This window comes from Falco rusticolus, chromosome 2 (genome assembly GCF_015220075.1).
Source record: "Falco rusticolus isolate bFalRus1 chromosome 2, bFalRus1.pri, whole genome shotgun sequence".
Classification (NCBI taxonomy): domain Eukaryota; kingdom Metazoa; phylum Chordata; class Aves; order Falconiformes; family Falconidae; genus Falco; species Falco rusticolus.
The window spans coordinates 84,864,737-84,886,006 of NC_051188.1; positions in this window are offsets into that span (position 1 = coordinate 84,864,737).

The window sequence follows — 21,270 nt, forward strand, 5'->3', positions numbered from 1 at the left end:
TAGGGTGACTGCTGGGCTCTGTGTTGGCTTTTCATAGTTGTAATGATTGCCAGTAATGCAGAGAAGGGCTGCAGGCTGAGTCTTGGTAATACTGCCCTAGAACTTGCTGCTTGCTCAGCATCTGCATACTGGCTTAATCAGGGGTATGTGATGCGGGAGTAACCGCTTCTGTTGGGGCAGGCTCCTGCACTTCCAGACTCTGAAAGCAATCAGAGAATCTGGTTGATTAGAAATAATTAAAGGAAATGCTGAGTACTAACTTTGATATATTGTCCTACAGTTAGAAGTTGCTAAACTTCCCTTAGCCCTTTGGAAAAAAATGAGACTTATTTGACTATAATGAGTAAACAGGATGGCCTGTTCTGCAGTCTTCTCCCTTCCTGCTGAGCTATCCCTTATGATCTTATTTAGAATTGTGGTCTTAGGGGTTTCTACCAGGTGTCCTGCTAAACAGAAAGAAGTGTGAGGTTATGATTTGTGTGGTAGGGTAGAAAATTAATTAATCATGATGATTTCCATTTGCTGATGGTTAAACAGAGGCACAGATAATACTAAAGCATTCTTCTTGCAAGACGGAGAAGTCAATTAAACCTCATGCAGCTGAGACAGATCCCTTTTCATCAAGATTTCTTTCAAAGCTCATGTGACTTCCTACAAATTAGCAACTGGGAATGGAATACTGAAGCCAGTTGCGTTCTTTAAACCCTTAATATAAACTCCCTCAGGATACTTTGAGGAAAAATTGGCTACAGTAGACTTTTTTTTCTTCCCTTCTTTAGAAATTTGCTCTAAAAAAAATAATTCCCTGAATGACTCATTTAGACTTATGTAAAATATTCTGCTGGAAAGTTCTTAGTGATGTGATATGTCAGGATTTCAATCATCTGTCATGGGAAAGAGAAAGTACAGTGCATAGACACATGACTACTGCAGTCAAACAACTAATTCATATTCAAAACATAAGCACTTGCCAGAAAGAGTTTATAGACCAGATTCAAAAGCTCCAGAGCTTAAGTTTTATGAAAGCACTGTATTTTTGTGGCTAGGCTTTTTAAAACTATTGTTTCTGCTTAATTGATATTAACAATATCTTTAATCTCTTGTAGTTGTTGTAATTTGAAAAATACTTCTGCACTTTAAACTATTCAATTCCTGAAGCTGTTTTGCAAATTATTACGTAAGTTACAATAATGAAAGAGGATGTTTTTGAAGTAAGAATTTGTGTAAACACTATGAAATTCCAACTTCCCTATGAAAGACGAGCCTAATTCTCCTTGTTTCAAAATATTATACTTTCTAGCATCCTAAACAGATAAGGCTATATGTCAGTCAAACTAGAGATATGATATTTAACTCATGCTTTCTTTCATGCATGCCTCTTAGAGCTGGCAAGAAGGACTCTGCATTCCATCTGAAGTACTTTTGCAATAGCAAATGTTCCTTAAGAAAGAAAAGTAAAGCTCATTAGGAATTGCAGGTGTGGAAAGGGGAGTGCAGCTTCAGCCAAGCTTGAGAGTACTTGCCAATGCATGCCATAACACAGACTGATAGGGAACCTTCTATACAATATGGGCCTACAGAAAATTCCTGAAAGCCTACAGGTTTGAAGTGTAAAAGAACAACCGCCCCCCCCCCCCCAAAAAAAAAAAAAACAACCAACACCAAAAACACAACCATAACCCACCAACAAAACCCATAACAAAACAATGAACAAAACCTCCAAAAAATCAAATCCAGCTTTACTTCATGTTTGTACTCTGCACCTCATCTCCTGAGCAGGCTTTCCTCTGACTTCAGAGGATAGTTCAGCAGACACATCTGTCTCCAGGGTACATGTACCACTGCTGTGTACCCCAGAGCCTGATCAGAACTTGATGCAACTCACTGAAGTTAACGCTGATGGGTAAAGGTACAACTCTAGCACAGACTGCTCTTGCATAGTGTGGCTACCAGCAGCCTCAACTGTAGGCTAGGCACTTGACATGTTGGTTCTAGTTGCTAGACAGTGTGCCAAAACCAGCTTGATGGTAGCTGTTGGCACTTCTGGAAATGGAATACCTTGTGAACTGCATTGTACTGTAAAAAAAAAAAAAACAACAAAAAACCAATACAGGATGTGGTAGTACTTGAGTGATTGAAGGTAAAGAGTGGTTGGGTGTTTTAGTAAGTGGGATTCTAGTAGAGAAGGGAAAGGCTTGCTTGTCAGTTGAAAACACTGGTTGTGGTTCCTTGCCTGAGCACTAATAAAGGAGAGATGAAACTTTAAAATAGACAAATGTATTCCTTGTACATAACACCAGGGATGTATGGCAGCTAGTGTTGTTGTTGGAGTGCTGTACTAATTAAAAAAAAAACCAAACAATTTTGAAGCTAAATTCTACTAGAATGAGTATATACCATGTTCTTCCACCTAGATAGGTAGAAAACTTGTGAAGAGAAAAGTATAGATTTTTGCATTCTAAACTGATTCACAGTGACTGGGTGGGAAGGAATATGTAGTTCTTTCCTGTGTCTCGGGTATATATGATATACATATCTTCACTGGGGAAGAACAAAAAGCTTAATTTCATTTCAGATTCCTTAATAAAAATCTTCATGTTATTAAATTAGAATGCTTCTGTCTGTGCTTTACAGAACACTTGTCAAGGTAAAGAGTAACTTAGTGTATTTTTGTTTTCAGAACATCAAGTTCCAAATAATTTAAATCATTTGCATCTGAAAACTGGCACTGGAATTAAATCTGCTGCGTGTGGTTTTTTTTTTTATAAGAGTTTACCTGTGTATGAACTGACTTTACAGAGTTCTCATGCAGATGTGTGACTGGAGTGATACAGGGTTGTTGTGAACCCAAAACTGCACTGGCTTACCTTCAGTGCATATACAGCTTGTCTAAGGAAGTGATGAACAAAGTACCAAGAGGCAACAAGAGCTGTGAGTTTTCTAGGTATAATTATGCATGGGGTTTCATCCATTCCTTCCCCCCTGTCTTGATGGGAAGTCTATCCACTTATTGCTGTTCATAAAAAGTTAAGAAAGCTAAATTCAGCTGTTTCTTCAATGCATGTAGTTGTTCAAATATAGTCTATCCAAGCATGAACAAGGACTTCAGAGTCTATTACTGAAATAAGTAGAAAATGCAGGTGTGTGAAATGAATTTTTTTTTACATGGAAAACATGCTTGATGTGTAGTAATGAACCAGCTCAAGTCTACATAACGAAGAGGTTTGTATATGACATCTGTATTTGTATTATTTGAATGCTGAGTTTCTATCTCAATTCAGGAAAGCTTTCTGGTGGTGCCATAGGATCACTCACTTCCAAAACCTAGCACCAGTACTCAAGTAATGCTTATGAGTTAATTTTGAGCTTTTTCATAGTACATAGTATATCCTACACATAGTCTGGCCAGTGATGCTTGTAGTAGGATTCCAAACACCAGTGTTCTGTGAAATGAATATATTTTTACCAACTCTACTGATCACCATTTCTGTTTAAGATTATTTTTTTCACTAGAAGGAATCAAATACAGTGATTTCTGGCTTTTAATATCCATAGCTTCCTTTGATAGGAATGTATCTTAATAAGAAATGAGATTTTGGTGCTTTGAAGAGTAAATATATACTAGTTTAAACATAACTGACGTACCTAAAAATAATTTAAAAACCAGAATCTACCTCCAAACAACAACATAAACCAGTACAGAATAAAGTTTATTTTCCTTTAATCAGTCATGTTTACCAGTGTTCCTAGGTCCATTAATACATTTTGAATTCTAGAGCATCAATTTGCTGATAGAACAACTGGACCATGCTTCTTTTCTTAACAGAGATAATTCTGAGACATAGGTTCATAATGTCCTTGTATATTCCTGGCGCATGCTTTTATCAAAAATGATGCAGCTGTAATGAAATCATGGTTATAAGGTAATAGTAACGCAGATAGCAGAGTACCAGTTCGGCATATCTTTTCTCCTTTGTCCAGCCTTAAACTGAAGCGTCAGTGGAGTTTACGGGGGGAGCATTTATGCCAGATGCAACTTGCCCTCTGTCAATACCACATTTATTGATCAGAATGCGTAGAACATATTTTCCTTCCTGATGAAGTTTATTTCAATTTTGCTATAGAATCCTAACTTCTCTATTAACATAAATCAGTTTTTCTGTGGTTAAAAGTTCTCTAGCCTATTAGAGTACGAGATGGCATTATAAATGCTTCCTGAATTTGACCATACTTGAGTTGCAGGAAAAAAACATGTGCCTGTGCATAAAAATATACAAGGTTGAAAGCCATAGCCCAGGTGTGTACCTTGGAGATGTGTGCACTTCTGTGCTTTTCCCACTGTCTAGGTTTTGCCTGCCAGTCAGTACAGCAACCAAGATTAGTAAAAAGCTTATATAGCAGTTTAACCCTGATATGTGCTATATTGAAATGGAGACTGAGTCATGCCAGAGAAGTTCCAAAGCTTTTTAGCAGTGTTCTCCTTCTGGATGCTGACTTTTCCTAGCAGCATTTCCCTCTTGCATTCCTCAGGATGTAAGCTTCTGAACTGAGAAGAATATGCATGGACAAAATGTGGTGGTAACAGTAGGCAGATGAGTGTGGGGATCTACAGTTTGCTTCCCAGGTTGGCTCTCATCTGCTAGTGGGCACTGGGCAAGTCCAGTGGTCTGTTCTCCCTTCCTATGAAATAAGAAAAATAGCACTTGAGATGGTGTTTTGGGAACATGTATGAGCGTGGTTTTGGTGAACTTTTTTCCCCACTAGTACAACTCAACATCAGAGATGTATTAACAGATCTATTGCATTTTGTAGTACAATACAATAAATAACCAGCTGGCAAGTAAACTGCAGAGGAGTCAAGATGTCCTGAAACATGGAAAAAGTAGCATAGAAATGAGTCCATTTTTTTTTTCAGCGAGGCAAACCATTGCCTTGGTGACATCTTGTGTTTTTTCTTTTTGAAGCTCTGTCATTGAAATAATTTGGTTATATTGAATCCCTCCTTTTTGCGAAGAAGGAAGAATCTCACCCTAGTAGAGCTGGAAAATAAGGATCAACTAGTGTCTGTTAACTTGCCTTCCATCCATAGATGAAGTTCTGCACCTGGGGACTTGTCTTAATTTAATGTTTAGAATTGGCAGTGGAAATACCATATTCTTAAGCCTTGTGCAATTTTTGTAATGCTTTCAGAGGTACAGTGACATGTTGACTTATGAATGTGGCCTTTAAAACTATTCTAGGAAATGTTAGTAGTGGTAACGCCTTTTTGAGGGGAGAAGGGGGATTGGGCTGACAGCAGCAATCTTGGTGGAAGAACAACACAAGCAGTTCTGCAAAAGCCTCTGTCCAGTATAGTACTATACAGAAGTGTTCTGGACCAGTTTGTCAGGCAATATATTCATGATTTTACAAATTTATGTGAAGGAGTAGAGTAAGGGTTGTGGAATCTGTTGCTCCTGTGACCTACAATGTGAACGCTTAGAAGAATGGAAGTGAATTTTATGCCAGTGACTAAAAAAGCTGGAAAAAGCTGTTGAAAATTTCCAAAGTACATGTGTAAGTTGTGGCATTGCAGTATCGTGGATTGCTCCAACACACAGAGACTACACAAACTTCTAGGGTCCTGAATCCGTCCCTTCAGGAAAAGAAGGGGAGAAATTGTGCAGATGGTATTGCAGCAATGCATATTAAACTGCCCCTGTGTTCGACAGGGGAGTATGGAGTGGTAATTAACTGCATTAAAAAAAAAAAACAAAAAAAACAAACAACCCAAAACGAAAACCTTAAAGAACATAAAACACCTTGGTTTCAAGAAGTCTTTGCAAATGAATATTTAAGTTGCAGAACCATGTCTTGCTGTCAAGCTTCACAGCAGATTATGATACTAATCCTACTTAAATGGTTATATAACCAGTTAGTGGTAGGTGTTACCAACTCACTGTAGCCTTGAAGAGTTTAGTATTCCAGTAATGCATTGTTTGTGGAGAAGGTTGTGTGGTAAAAGATGTAGATTAGAATTTTGGTCATTCCTGTGTGCCTCTAATGATGAAATATGAAGTCTTCTCTGTACTGATAAATGCATTAACTATATTTTCTAACTATAGCTACATATAACATGGAAACAATGAACAATAAAAAAATAATCTAAGCCTCAGTCCTATAATTCCTATGGCAGAAGTGGCCAACTACTTGAAAAGACATTTTATTATCCTAGAACTAGCTATATGAATTAGAAAAATTCCTCTCTAGAAGTGAGAGAAGTTTAAAGGTGAAAATGAGGTAAATAACTACATAGCATGGAAAAGTGTATACCCATTGCTTCACAAGACAGTTCTTAACAGAAGAAACAAATATACTTTCTGGTAGCAAATTTCTAGTGGTGTAAAAAATGATAATGTAAGTATTGTGGACTAAAAATACTCTGTGGAAAATGGCAAACCATTTAGCTTCTTCATTTTAGAAATAAATAATGTAGGTTGCTTGTGGTTGGCCTCTTGGAGTAGCTGGCCTTTTTGAGATCATAAAGGGCTGATACTGCAGCAGCATTCATGAAGTAAGTGACGTTATATTTATCTTTAAGCTTGGAAGTAATTTAATTAGAGGATAAGACTTTTAAAGCTTGTGTTTACTGTTATACTCTCTTGTTGAAAGTTGTGGAGTAAATACTAAAATGTCAGCGTGCTGTGAGTAAAGATTTTTGAGCCTGTTCCTTTAAAGCAAAAGAGCTGAGATTCTTGGTCTGTTGTCAGATTGTGTTTAAAGTCTTGGAGTACGTGTTGGGAATGTACTGGAGCTTTTGACTCGTTCTATATTGCAGCTTTGGAATATATTCAAACTAAGCATGAGACCTGAACAATGGTCAGTGCTACAATGAGGTAGCAAATCCTGTCAAGCTCCTTCTTTAAGAACAAACAAAAACCTCACCAAAACCTAAGAAAACTTTTTGGGAGCTGTTGGAAGGGATGATCTGAAGCTTCTGTACTTGCTTGTTCTTTGATGGAAGCTATTAAAGGCAGATCCAAATACTCCAGGTTCAGTTCTGTTCCTGCACCCACAAGGACTGACTGAAATGCAGTAGGACTCCGTATTGGTAAGAAAAGGGGAATCACTCTGTCTTGAGTAGCAGAGTTGAACTTCTGTTGTTGTCTTTTAATCAGAACTTTATTCAGATTCTTGTCACTTTGTACCAACACCTTAATCCCTGTTAGTTGTACACCAAACCCATGTAGTCTAACTTCTGGCAGTGATGAGGTGGAGCCCTCTCCGACCTACAGGTCTGTTAAGTGCAGTTCAGATTTTGATTGATGGTTGGATGTAGCGTCTGTTGCCTGGAGGTGGTGTTGGCATAAAGATTATTAGTATAGGGAAGGATAATTTTCCTAATCTTGGGTATGCTTTACAATCTGTGGTTTTCAGCTACATTATCTACCTATCTGCGTTTCCTTAAAGATATGTACTCTAGTATAGCAGTATGAGCCATTCAATTTTAATAGCTTTTGCTGGAAGAGGTTAAGAAAAGATATGGAAAAATCTATTCATCTTGAAAAAAGATTCCTTTAAGTGCTTTTGCATATCAAATTGTTTAAATATTTAATGCAACGTAAACATAAACAGTTTCTTACAAGGAATACCTTCATTAAATATCTATTCAAAGCAGATGCATCTATCCTACAATGACAGGAGGACCAAAAGGTGCTTATCTAAGGATGAGAAAATGTATAAAATTATTGGATAATAGATATGTAAGTTCCTAGCTTGGAAGCTCTTTCTGAAGAGGTAATGGGACTGTAGACCTCAAGCTTTGCAGTAGAGTATTTTAAATCTTCAAACTCAGTGGGGCACATATCGAGTTAGTGCACATACACAGGAGTATATTTGCATTGTGACACTCAATCTTGCATACATATGTGCACAACTGAATCTCATAAGGAATGTAACTTACAGCCTAGTGAAATTGTCTAGGCCATAAATTCTGGTAAGCAGCAGCTTTTTCAAGGTTCATGTCCTGTATGCCTTTCTGTAAACCAGCTTTCTCAAATGTTCCTTTCCTTCAACCTCTCTGACGCATGGGAGACTGATGGGTGGATCCCTTTTGATTTACCATCTGTGCTGTAAATTCTCCTCACAAATCCCTGCTTGCTCCCCCTCTTCTTCAATGTTACCTATGATGCACTTTGATACGTGGTAGCTTGTTGCCATGCTGCTGCTTGCCTGGAGTGACAGCACTTGTTCTCAGGCTGGCTGGCAGTGATGGCCTTGTCACTTGCATTTGATTGCTAGATTATGTATTTTTGGTTTGAAGTGTGTGGTTGCATGCATCCATGAGACTCTCCTAGCCACAGTTACAGGGTTATGACTTTCTGCTTCTGATTTTTGCATGGGCAGTACTGGATCCTGACTTAGGATCAGCAGGAGGAGAGTTTAAGATGCTGTTAAAGGGAATTATTAAACTGTGAAAGCTCCAAAGGCTGTTTGTGTCCGAAGCCTCTGTACAAGTTCACTTTGAATTAGCTTGGCAAAAGCCCTTGCTGGCCTATAATCTCTATGAAACTGGTGTTTCCCTCTAAATTGATTGCATCTGGGGTGTATCTGTCGCTTTTGAGACTGTGTTGGTCTCTAAATGTCACGATGTGTTGCAGTTAGCTTTTCTTTCTGGAAGTACTTTGTACCCCTCTAGCCTGTTACTCCCCTTGAATCAGTTATAATCAGGAGTGAAACCTGCAGGGAGCAGTAAGTTGTGATACTGCTTAGCAGCTGAAACTTGTGATGGCTCACCTACGGAATTCTTCCTGTCAGAGCTGTTTCGTACACCCTCCCTCCCAATTACCTATTACAGTACCTCTGGAGTGTAATCTCAGCCGTGGAGAAAATAACTGAAAAGAGGGTGAAATAAAGTATCAACTCCAGTAAAGAACTTTTATGTCCACTGACTGTATAACTGGCCTACTTGTTGACGTGAAAGAAAATGTCATGAGAAACAAAGAGCAAGTCTTGGCAGTCATTCAGCACAGCAGCCCTGTGATGGCTGAGACTGCAGTGGGTGTTGTAAGCTCCTTGCTTACTCTCCTTCCAACCCCAATTCTTGCCTAAACTACACTGTTTCTAATAAAACATTACCCTTCTTAGTCTTGTGATTATTTTTTTCTATTAAGTTTGATTTCTCACCTACTTATGACTCCTTTCTCTGCTACCTCCCCTGCTCTGGAATGAGTGGGAGTGTAGTGTTGCCTTCTGCAAAATACAAATAGAATTGATGTCAAATAAAATCGTGATAATGCGAAGGAGCTTTTAAAATAGTTTTTCCCCCCTCTAACTTCTGTGCTTCAGAAATCTGTTTTATTATTCTGAGATGTTTCAAGTACTGTTTTTTTTCTGCTCTGTAACCCAGGACTGAGAACTTAACTTTTAATGTGTTCATAGCACCTCTTCATGTTTGGGTTTTTATTGGAGAAATTTATAGATAATACCTAATGCATAATTCATTTTAATGAATTTAAACTGAGAATCCACAATATAGTGAACATTCTAATTGAATGTTGCCAAATAAGCATTCAGTTGTGACTGACTTGGCAGGGCTGCAGGTACGATTAACCTTGTTCTTGCTGTATTTGTTCTTTAGCCTTACACTTCATTGTCTTATAGAATTAGGTAACTGTAATGTAATTGTAAACAAATCCAGGCATTTAAGAACTTGAAAATTATTTACTGAATCACAGCACAGTAGCTGAGACCTAATGTGTATATCGCTGCATTGCTATTCCCATTGAGGTGGTTCTACTTAATTTAGATTTTGTGGGGAATGTTCTATTCTTCATAACTAACTACTGATCAATAGGAGCTGTGTAAAATAAGACTCTGCTCTATATTGTGTGCCACTGACAATGAGGATCACTATCAAGGTGACATGTCAGCAATGAATATGATGTTGTTGGCAGTACATACTGTCCTTACAGAATAACAGAATATTCAGTTTCTCCTGTATGCTTTGCATGAGATCAAAGCACCAGTTTCTCAAAAATCGGTATATTTTTTTTTTCCCCTCTTGTAAAATAGTCACCTGGCTGTCTTTGGCTGTGGTGAGTACTTATTTGTTAGCACTGAATAAAATCACTAGACTGTAGTGGTCAGAAAAGAGTAAGATGCAAAAGGAACCATAAAAAGTAAAAAAGAAATTTTGCTATATGTATAAATATTTAGATATGTCTTTCCAGCAAAATATTTAAATGCAATATACAGCACATACCTATGATACTGTGTTCAGCTGGATCAAGAGAGATATTTTAATTGTTTGCCATGTGGTTACTATCATTGAGAAGGAGAAAGTGAGCCTTGGCTTCAAGCTGTCAGTCTAAATGAAAGCAAGAAAACCTCTTGTCAATAGTTATCTGTCATTAGCTACCACACCTCAAGTGAGAGCTTCATATCACAGCATTATGTCTCTGTTGAAACACTTGGTAAGTCTCCAGCTTTGTTCATTCATATCATCTTGTTGAGTCTGGGAGACCAAATTTTGGGTTTTACTCAGTGGCTGTTAAAGAAATCCATCTAAGAACAGCCATCCAGTACAATGAATACCAAGCCTTGTGTTAAACTCCATAATCTGTCCGTTTTCCAGTCCAGGTAATTCTGTCCAGATTACAGTAAAACCCCAGCTCTGCTGTCTCACAGACAGTTGTGCCCTTCTTCTCTTCAGAGCATCCACATTCATCCTGGCTGTTGCGCACCCATCTCTTGAGAACATGTGCCTCAGGGGCAAGAGAAGCATTGCTCCCACCATCTGAGACCCAGGACACTGCAGATCTGCTGCCTGGGGTGTGGGCTCCTTGGCCCATCCCGTGTGACTCTGGCTGGCTTTCTGTGGGAGTAGGGCTAGCTGATCCTCCAGATCCTGAACAAGAGCCACTTGCATCATTAAGTTTGGATGTCTCATGGATTTTCACTGGATGATGTTAATATTTATGAAGCATTTTCTATTCAGAAGTTAGGGCAACACAGAACACCTTTGGGAGCTACTGTGCTATTACTACCTTACCTTATAGATGAGAAAGTAAATTGACTTGCCAAAGGCCATGGAAAGTCTGAGAAAATCAGAAATATGATATGGGTCCTTTTACTTACATAGTGATACCTTTGCTTCAGATATAATAGCAAATATATTGGAAACATAATATCAGTAAGAACTGGAACCATTAGGAAGTAATGCAAATACAAACAATATTTTTGGGTGCAATTATCACATAGAAGCAACTGTAAGAAAGCACTGTGCAGCATGTTCCTTTCTATTAGTAAATTAATGTCTCAACCATGCCATCTGACTGACTGCCAGCTGGATTTTGCTTAATGTTGAATGAGCCTGAGGCAGAGATGTTAGGTCCTGTGCCAGTGATGAAGCCAGATTGGTTCTGTAACTATATGTTTTTCACTTTGTTTCAGCGATTTGGTCCAAAATAGTTTGCCTGTGGCACTGGACCTAGAAACAAGATGTTTGAGTATGATTCCACCTACACAGAGTGGGAACTGCTTTGCAGTATTTGTGTTGCTAGGCTGTGACAGGTTCATATAGAAGAAAACAAGTTTGTCTGATTAGCAGAGAGAAAGCATCCTTTGTATGTATTTCTCAGTCACGGATAAGGACTCAAGCCACAGCAAAGAAATTAAAGGATAATTGATTTGACAGTAAGTTTTCATCCTTAAAACTCCATGTTTGGCCTATTGGGTCAGTGTTTAGTCATTTTCAGCTCCGAGGTAGATTCTATAAGCAGGAACATATTTTACAGAGGAACTGCAGCTGAATTGTGAACAGTTTTCTTAAAAAACATTAAAGATCACCCACTACTATTTTCAAACCTGGCCTTTCTCATGCTACTGCAGCAGACATGGGACATCAGCAGTCTAAAAATGAGCCACTGGTGAGGAATTCTAGATCTATAATGGTGTGTTATTGATGTGTCTTCCCATTAAGTACTCTGTAATGGCATTATGTTAGGTTACTATAGCTTTAATGTAGTGTTTTACAACATCCAATGTGCACCACATAGTTGCATTAGTGAGCACAAAAGCAGTGTGGTGCTTCCATAGGTTTGCATCCGTACAGCCTTGCTTTTGTTGTTAAACCAGTATTGCCCAGGACCTACAGCTTGTGTTAAACTTTAGGAAGTGCTGTAGATCAAGAATCATGTGTTAGCTGTTTTGCTTTGTGGCTTGCTTTTCAGCTTTTCTAGTGTTCTTCCAGTTGCTGTTAATGGCCTTTATAAAAACTTCAGCTGAAATTCTTACCAAGAATTTGAGTAGGCACCAAAACATGTGCTATCAAGGTACTTATCTGAGTTTACTTTCTGATTTACTTGATAATCTTGTAAGGACTTCTGCTATTTTGTATATATTCCTTCAAGACACTTAATAATGGCCTGCACTTGCAAACCAAAGTCCAGGAATAAGCACAGCTTGAGGCTAGTGAGCTTACTTGAACAAAATGACATAGTTGCCCCTGTACATATCTTGGACTGGGATGTGTGTAAGTGTTTTGTCTCTCGGGCATTGTGGATTTTTCTAGAGAGTATTTCAGGATGATTGGTCTTCCCTTGCTGAGTATGAGAATAGCAAGCTGTAACGTGTTTTGTTGGGCATGTGGACAAACAAGGTGGTTTTGCTGGCTCTCTCTCCAAAGACCTCCTTGCCACAATTCTCACCCAAATCTCTCAGCTGACTTTTCAGTAAGATCAAAACAGAATTATAGGTGACATAGATGCTCAGAAGGCAGTATATAGCATAAGTAAAGGCAGTAGGTTGCCAGTTTACTAAATTTCAGGCAGTTTTTATCTGGGTGTAGGAAATCAGAGTCACAAGACCTGTGACTTTATATTAATATAGCAAAATGGAGATTGATAGATTGATGTTGGCATGCCTCTCAGCTGCCAGCTGCCTCATAATGACTTGCCCAGCTGTGATACGAGTAGGAATGATTTCTAGGCTTTATCTTTAATTTTAGAGTGCTTATTTATCTTTTGGTAGTATTCTGTTTAATAGTTTGTTGAATTGTTTTTAGCATTCCTAAAGATCTGTAAGTCCCTCTTGGACAAAGGCTGGGTGATAGATCTGAGATATTAAAGAACTGAGCACTGGTCAATGACAGCAGGTGCCACATCAGTGATGAAAGAACAGAAGATTCCACAGACTGTTCCCTTCCTCTTTTAACCCTGTAAAACATCCTGTAGCTGGAGACAGTCATGAGCAGTGATGAATTGAGGTCAGAGAAGTAGATGACATGCTGATTTCCTCTATTTCCATTACCATTTCTGTACATTGTATTAGGATACAGTGCTTTCACCAGCCTGCTGATGCTATCCTGTGGTTATTGGAGCCAAAAACTCTAGGAAGCTCTGCTGGTACCCACTCCATCTGAATGGGAGCTGAGCTGAGGGTTGCTGATGGCTGAACCATCTGTTCCAGTATTTAACCAGCTTTTTCCTCCAAGCTTTGTGCTCTTATATACAAGCTTTTTTGCTCTTATATAGCTAAAATGTTATTAAATGGGGAATCAGTGCAGCATGAATATAATAAAACAACTTTCATAACTTCTAATTCTATGTCCTGACTCCTGCTTGCTGCCCTTTGAGAAGTCTCAAAACTTTGGAGGAGTTTAGACAAAACTGACTGTTGCTACTCGGATATTAAGCAACCAAGAAAGGGAGATGGGTAGAGCTGGGAGAAGAGTTGGCATTGCATCTGTTACCAGGGAAGGGAGAGGTTCTTCCCTCTTAGCTGCTGTTTCACAGTCCCCAATTCCTCAGCAGTAGTAGCCAGGAGCAAGCCTGATTTTTGTGTGTTCCAGTGTCATGGGAAATACAGCAGAGCCAAGGGTGTCTATGATGGGGCAAGCCTCTATTTGCTATGCCATGGCTGGCACTGTGGTTGGGTTTTTTTCTACTGCTTGGTTTTAGACTATTCCCAATTAAAGTAAGTAGCCAGGAAGAGTTCTTCGTGTGTGGGGAGACTTTGGTCATCCATAGGGATAAAGATTTAACTTTTGTGGTTAAGTAACTCGTAATTTCTGTTTTCTCTGGATTGACTCTGGGGAAAATAAGAATGTGCTTCTCATTTCCAGTTTCCCTTTTGGAAACATTCTCCCCCACCTGCTGTGTTTACTCTATGTTGGCTGAGTATTAATCAGGGCTTACTCCAATGTAAGTGTTAAGAATTTATGTGTATGATTTCAGTAGGTTTTGTATGGTGTGTTGTTGTGGGTTTTTTTTGTTTGTTTGTTTTTAAAAGCTAGTAGTCATGTCAACTTGACCATGAAAAATAAAAACTTAAAATTTGATGCATCTCTGGTTATCCTTGGCTCTGTTCCTGCCCTAGTGTTGTTCTTGCTCTTTATTCCCATCAGAAGCAGAACTCCATGAAGTCTGCTTCCAATTTGTGCTTATTCAGAAAATGGACCTGTTCTTTCTGGCAAGTTTAAATAACCGCTTGTTCAGTCTCTGTAATGGCTTGATTGTCTTCCATAGCAGTGTCATGATTTCTGTAATATCCTTCCTTAATACTAGAATGACCAAAATAGTGCAGAGCAACCTTTTGGAAGGCTAGAATGAGTCTGTAAGGTGTGTGAATTGAAACACCGTAGGACTTGATGTTTATTTTATCAACTTTTTATCTTAATACTGTGTCAAGAGATGGTGAATAGTTGGGCCTGGGGAGACTAAGACAAGAGTCTTCTACTTTGAGGATGGGGTAGATGAGGAAAAAGATAAGTAGGGAAGGAAAAAGTCCACTGCATCCTTTTTTTTTTTTTTTTTTGTCAACAGCAGATTAAAAAAACTAACTACTTTAGATTCCCATGTAAGCTGAAAATATATTTTATTTTAAAAAGTAAGATTCAGGATGTTGTGCTGTTCCAGGCTGGAGCAGGTGGGATTTAAAAGGAACAATTTTCCAATTAGACAGTTGAAGCTGGAAATACCTGTGCAAATATCTGCCTGTGAATGAGAAGTTGTCTGGAGACAGGCTAATCTGCTTACATGAGTGCTTCCTTTTCTACCTTCTTTCTGAACTGCCATTTAAAACATCTTATTTCCCTTAAAAATAAGACCAAAATCTAGCTTTCTAGGTGCTTTTTATCAGCTTCTAATGGTAGATACTTTTTCTTAATGAGGGGCTCATATTGGTAAATAATTCTAGAGCATAGTCTGAACAACTTAGGTGCTATGACAACGAAGTTAAACACATTAAAACATCCAAGAAATAAAACACTGAAGATAATGTCAGTTATCTGAGCAGTTTAACTCATGGGTATATGTTTAGTTTTTTTTCCTCAAAAATGTGTTCAATTTTCTTAAAACTTGTGACTTAAGCATATCTCTGGTTCCTCAAGGGAGGGCCTAAGTTTCAAGAAGCAGAGTCCATGGTACAGCCAGGATCCTACTCTGCCTTAGAAAACAAAATCATTAGAGGATGCTGCACACTCATCCTGGGGGATCTCAGGTTGGTCCACTTGTACTCTTTTATATAAAAGTAGTATAATTATAAGAACAGTAAGTGTCTGGACTCCAGTTTACCTAACAGTGTGAGTAAAGAAATTTACTGGAAAGCCAAAATGAATTATTAGTGAATCTCACATCTGTCCAGAATTTTTTAAATGAAAGTAGCATTTGTTTCTTCCAGCGTGTAAGAATCTGGGTGGCAGATGGGGTCTTCTTGCCTTGCACTTGACATGTGGAGGGTGCTGCTGTTGCATAGGAAGAAAAGTAAACCTCTTCAGCAACCTGACAAAAAAGGAAAGGTAATACTAGATCCATGCTGCTTATTACCTATAGACAACAGTCCAAAAATACTACCAACTTCCATGTTAAGAGCATCCACCACAGAGGCATAGAGCAGTAAGCTTTTTAAGAAGCACTGGAGTGGTGACAGCTCAAAGAAATGTGTCAACTACTTGGGACAGGACTGGGTGTGCGCTCCTCTAATTATTTTGGACAGAAAAGTAAGACATGCGTCTGAGCCTGCCTGTTAACAGACAAGCAGGATAGTGTGTTAGGCAGGTAGGCAGAGCACCTAGGCAAACTTTGAAGAAATGGCAAATACCACAAACATGAATTTTAAGTGCATGTGTCTGTCTTGCTTGTCTGTAACCCTCCTTCAGTGGATGGTCTGACAAATAAGCTTCAAAGCTGCCTGAGGAGAAAGAGTGAATGTTTCAAAAGTACTTGAAATCTAACTTCAAATGTTAGTTCACAAATACTAATTAGTATTCTTTCAAGCTAAAGAAACCCTGTTAAGAATCAGAAAACTTTGTATGGCACGCTTAGGACTGCCTTTGAATACACATCCAAATCCTTGCAAGGGCCTTGTTATAAACAGCTCTTAACTTGGAGAGAAGTAAACTCCAGGTTCTCAGGTAGCTGAATCAGAGTTTTCAGAAAGCTTACAAAGACAGATGGGAAGGAGAAATACTCAAACTACATAATATCTGCAGGAAATCAAGATTTACCTAGCTTGCTCTTCAGCAACTGGTCTAGGAGGCTTAGTTTTCACAAATAAGTCTTGCCACCATCCTTAAGAACATGCCATGTACCTGAGTCTTCAAAACATGTTGTTAATGCTCTAATGGATTTGTGGATTGCCCTAGTGGGCATTGACTTGCTCTGAAGAAAAGAGTGTTTATTTAAATAGAGATGTAGAACTTTCTGGTTGTAAACAACAACCAGATAGAGGAGAAGCCAGTATGTTCCTTGCTTTTGTAATGTGGTAGAGGTTTATGAAAAAATAAACTACACCTAAGGACTTGATGTAACTTGCTTTGACTCTTTTGATGGTACTGGAAGGATTACTTGTTTAGAAAGTTACAAAGACTTCATCCCAAAGAAAAAAATGGATTAATACAATAAAAAGCAAATCAGATAACTGTATGCACTGTTGATCTAAGCCAATATATCACATTATACAAGCTGATTCCACCTAAGGTGAAAGTGGAGGAGGGTAAGCCAATGGCAAACCACAAAGTAGTGGTACTGTCAGAGTTGACAGTTATGACTGAAGGTCATTACCATGACATTATCATTATCTGGGCAGGATTAAATTAAGTCCAGAACTAATTATATTGTCCTTTCCAGAAATATTTCTGGTAAATGTCAAAAATACAGATCAACATTTTGATGTTGGGAGCTTGTCACTGTAAGGTGTGTGTGTGTGTGTGTGTTACTGTAATCACAATATAATAAATTGAAAGGAAGCCACTAAAAATGAGTAGTAGTGGAATATTTCACAGCCTTTAATCTACACATGCTAATTGAACTCAAATGGATAGATACAAGGAGTAGGACTGCAGTGTCTGCTTGGATACTCATCCTTTCTGAGAAAAGAAATATCTGGCTCAACCTCTTTTGTCAAAGTTACCTTTGCCATCCTTCAAACCTTATTTTCATATAGCCTTTCTTTCCAACTTGCTGTAGTTAGTCCTTTGAAAGTGTATTTATTTTCAGAACACGTTGGGCAAGTACACTTTTGTCATCTACCTTTACAACTGTCATTCTTCAGTCTCTTTACTGTGTATTTTTTCTTGTATACCCAGTATTTTTATGCCATGCCTATGCCTGTCTCTTAACCTTGATTATTTGCTATACTTTACTGTTTATCTACATTGGCCTTTTCTCAGTGTTACTACCTTTATTGCTAGAGTATTTGCCAGAAGTGCAGTTGAATTTATCTTTGAACAGTTTCAATCTCCTTTCTGTAGCTTCTCCTGCATTACTTTATCCCTGTATATGTTTCAGCTTTACTCTTTGCCTACTGTGTGCTGTGCTGAAATTCATAATCTTTCTTTATCTCTGTTTTAACCTCAGTGTATGTGTAGATACAAACACAGCTATATTACAGGTTGATTAAAAACTACCTCGTCTATGCATTTCAGTAATGAGGTTTCTGGGATTTGGACCCAATTTACTTATTAATGAAGTGCCTTGCAGTATACTCAGAAATGCCTCAGTTACCCCAGTAGTCAGCAAGCTGGGTGGCAGTCAAGGCAGGTTTGCTTTCTTTCCTATATCTAGTCAAGCTTCTGCCTCCCTTCTTTTGCTTTGCCTGCTGCTGTAAAAATCTGTGCTATCAACCTCAGTTCCCTCTTTGTTTCAATCTCCAGCTGAAACTCCCATTCATATTTTTGTATTTGGATACCTTTTTATTTTTTACTGCAGCAGCTCTTGCACATAGCATAAATAAGAAGCACTTGTGTGCAGGATTGTTTACAGAACAGGCAGAGAAACGGTTCTACTGCTTTTGGGTCTGGGCTGTTGCAAAGCTGTGCTGGGGAAGACCTGTGCAGAATAGGGAAGGAAGCGTGGAAGTAGCAGGGGGAGTGGGAAATAGCTCGTGAATGGCTCTGAGTTTAATCTGCTCAGAAGAGTGCTCCCTGGTCTCACTGGGCCACTGGATACCCATCAGGGATGCTCATGGTGAGCTAACCAGGATGGCTGTTGCCTGTTACTGCCAGAGCAGCTGTCCACTAGCCCATGTATGGTTTTTTTCCATCCTCTGTTTCCCTGTGTCTGTTCCTACAGAATCCCCCTGCTGCTCTGTCTGCCCGGCACTCCCCATGCTGTGCTGCTGTTCTCTGCAGTTCCTTAAGGATGTTGGAAATCAAGGCAATGATTCCTTGGGGAGGAGATCTTGACTCCTCCGGGGTGTTGCCAGGTGAGCTTAAAGTCACCGGCTTTTAATGATCTTACCTTCCTGATTGCCATGGTATGTTCTATTAGAAGTAGTATGGGAAAATTAAGAGGCTTTCTTTAAACTTGTAATGCCCTTTAAAAGGTGAGGGAAGAGGAAGAAAAGTGGAAAAGCAAGTGCTTTTTGCTTTAAAATAGTCATATCCACAAACCCTCAGTATTCTGCATCCCTGAAACTCTGCGCTTTGCTTAATGTCTATATGAAAACAAACTACATGGTGGGCTGGCTCTCGGTATCAGGTTTTACTCTTGGGGTTCTGATACCCACAGTGCAGATCTCCTGTGCTGCTTTAATGGATTTCTTCAGGGGAAAAAATACAGTTAATCACCCAACACTGTGAAATCACAAACTTCATGCTTTTCATCAAACAGGCATGTCCTCTCTGACCTTGAGAGACACGGGGATGGGGGGGAAGTTGTGGTGAGGGAAAGAAGAAAACAAAATGCAAAACCATTCCATCACTGTGTCCCTAGTGCCTCCCTCCCATAATAAAAGCCAGTAGCAGCTGCAGCTAATATTCAACTATTCACTGGCTGACAAATGAGAAACCAAAGCCTGTATGCCCTGTAGCGTGTCTGGAAATGTATGCAGTGTCTTAGGGATTTCTTGTAGCTCCTCTGGACCTAAGTGGTATATTGGAGGCTGTCTCTTTCTGGTCTTATAGGGCCTATGAGTTTATGGGATCTAAGTGTTTAGACCCACCTGAGGCTGTAAGAGAAGTGTATCGCTACAAAGTACTGCTTAGAGTAAGAGGAGATGCAGTATTATTCTGTACCATTTTGATGCTAGTAGCTTTGTTTTGCACTCAAGTGTTTTAATTTTTAACTGGAGTGTTATCTTTACCTTTTGGATAGTTTGCTGGCTTGCTGCACTACTTGCATATCAATTTCTTTTTTTCAGCTCTTGCTGCTGTCCCTCTTTGACAATAATGTTAATGCTTGTCATACATCTTTTTAGTCCAGATGTAACCTGTGGGTTGTGAGTCTGTCTGTATGCATTTGCCTGCAAAGAACCCCTCCCCTCAAAAAGCCAAAGAAATCTTGGTTCTTTAATATATTAGACCTCTTGTATCTTTTGGTTTGTCCCATTCAACTGTAAAATTCTCTTTGCTGAGCATTTGTTAGGTTCTAGGGAAGTGGGATTGCAGAACTTAATTGTTTGATGTTCTTGCCTGACTAAAAATAACTCGGCTAAGCAAGTCTTTATTTTTTTTAACCAGTGCTAACACCAGGAAAATGCTACATTAAGCTCCTTAATTTTTTTTCTTTATTCATTGTATGTAACAAAACCCCCCTTACTTTGTAGTTAATTTATGTGTTGTTCTAGAACAGCAAGAAGTATTTATATGCTTCAGTGTTTGTGTAGCCTTCAAATAGGATTGCTTGTATGACTAACGAAAGCCTTCTCTACCCTGGCGCACCAGACCAGTAGCAGCTTACTTGTGTTTAATTTAGTCTTGGTCAATTTTAAAAAAGACAAAAAACAACAACAAACAACAATTCTTGTCAGTCTCATTAAGTTTATGAAAGACAAGATGAAAAAAGCACTGATGCTTTGGCAGAAAATCCTGAAGATTCAAGCCCGGTCCCAGCAGAGTGAAGTTTCTTTTGGCATTATCAATCTCAGTCACTGTCTCCCAGTGGAGCTGGGTTTGCCTCTGCTTTAACACTATCCAAAGTCCATAGGAATAATTCTACCAGTGCTGTATAAATATGTGGGGAGACTAGAAGGAACAAGTTGAATACCACTGAAAACACCCATATTTATCTAAATACTTAAATCTCTTTTAGTAACAAAAATACAAAATAAAAAAACCCTGTCCTTTCACGTCTTTTAGTATAAATTAATGTTTTTGCATGGTGGAGGATATTGTAGAATTGCAGTGATGTTACAAAGTACAGTGGGGGTTTTTCCCCACATTCCATTAAGTTTTTCCCCAAATTCCGTTAAGTGAATTGTAGTCCATTTAATTTCCTAATAGTATCTTGCAATTTTCATTGACTTACTAGAGCAGTAAACCAAACCCTAGTTAAAACGTGTGTGTGGGTAAACTTGTTTCTTCCAAAATAACTTCTAAATCATAGTATCTTCTTTTTTGTTACTATCTTTATTTTCTTTCAAAGTCTGTTGTATAGCATCTCTGAACCTTAGGAAGAGCTGTAGTCATACTGGACAATTGGGTTAGGTTATGGTGTATTTGAAAGCACATAGGAATTGTGATCTTTCTGCTTTTAGAACTTTGAGGTCAATTTGTTTCCTTCAATATTGAACATAGAAACATGGCTGTGAGCCAGGTGATCTTTGGGTCTTGACAGGTGTTAATATTATACATATAATATAGATTTTTTGGTTGGAAAAAAGTTTCTAGCAGATAAGACCCATTTTTATCATGTAATGATAGATTAAAAAACCCCAAACCAAAACACCCCCCCCACCCCCAAACTGGAATGCAGTATTTATAAGAACTGTTTTGGGAAATTGAATTAATAATAATAATCTTTATGTTCTGTTGGGATAGGAATTTATTCTTGCCTGACCTAGTGTCCTGGT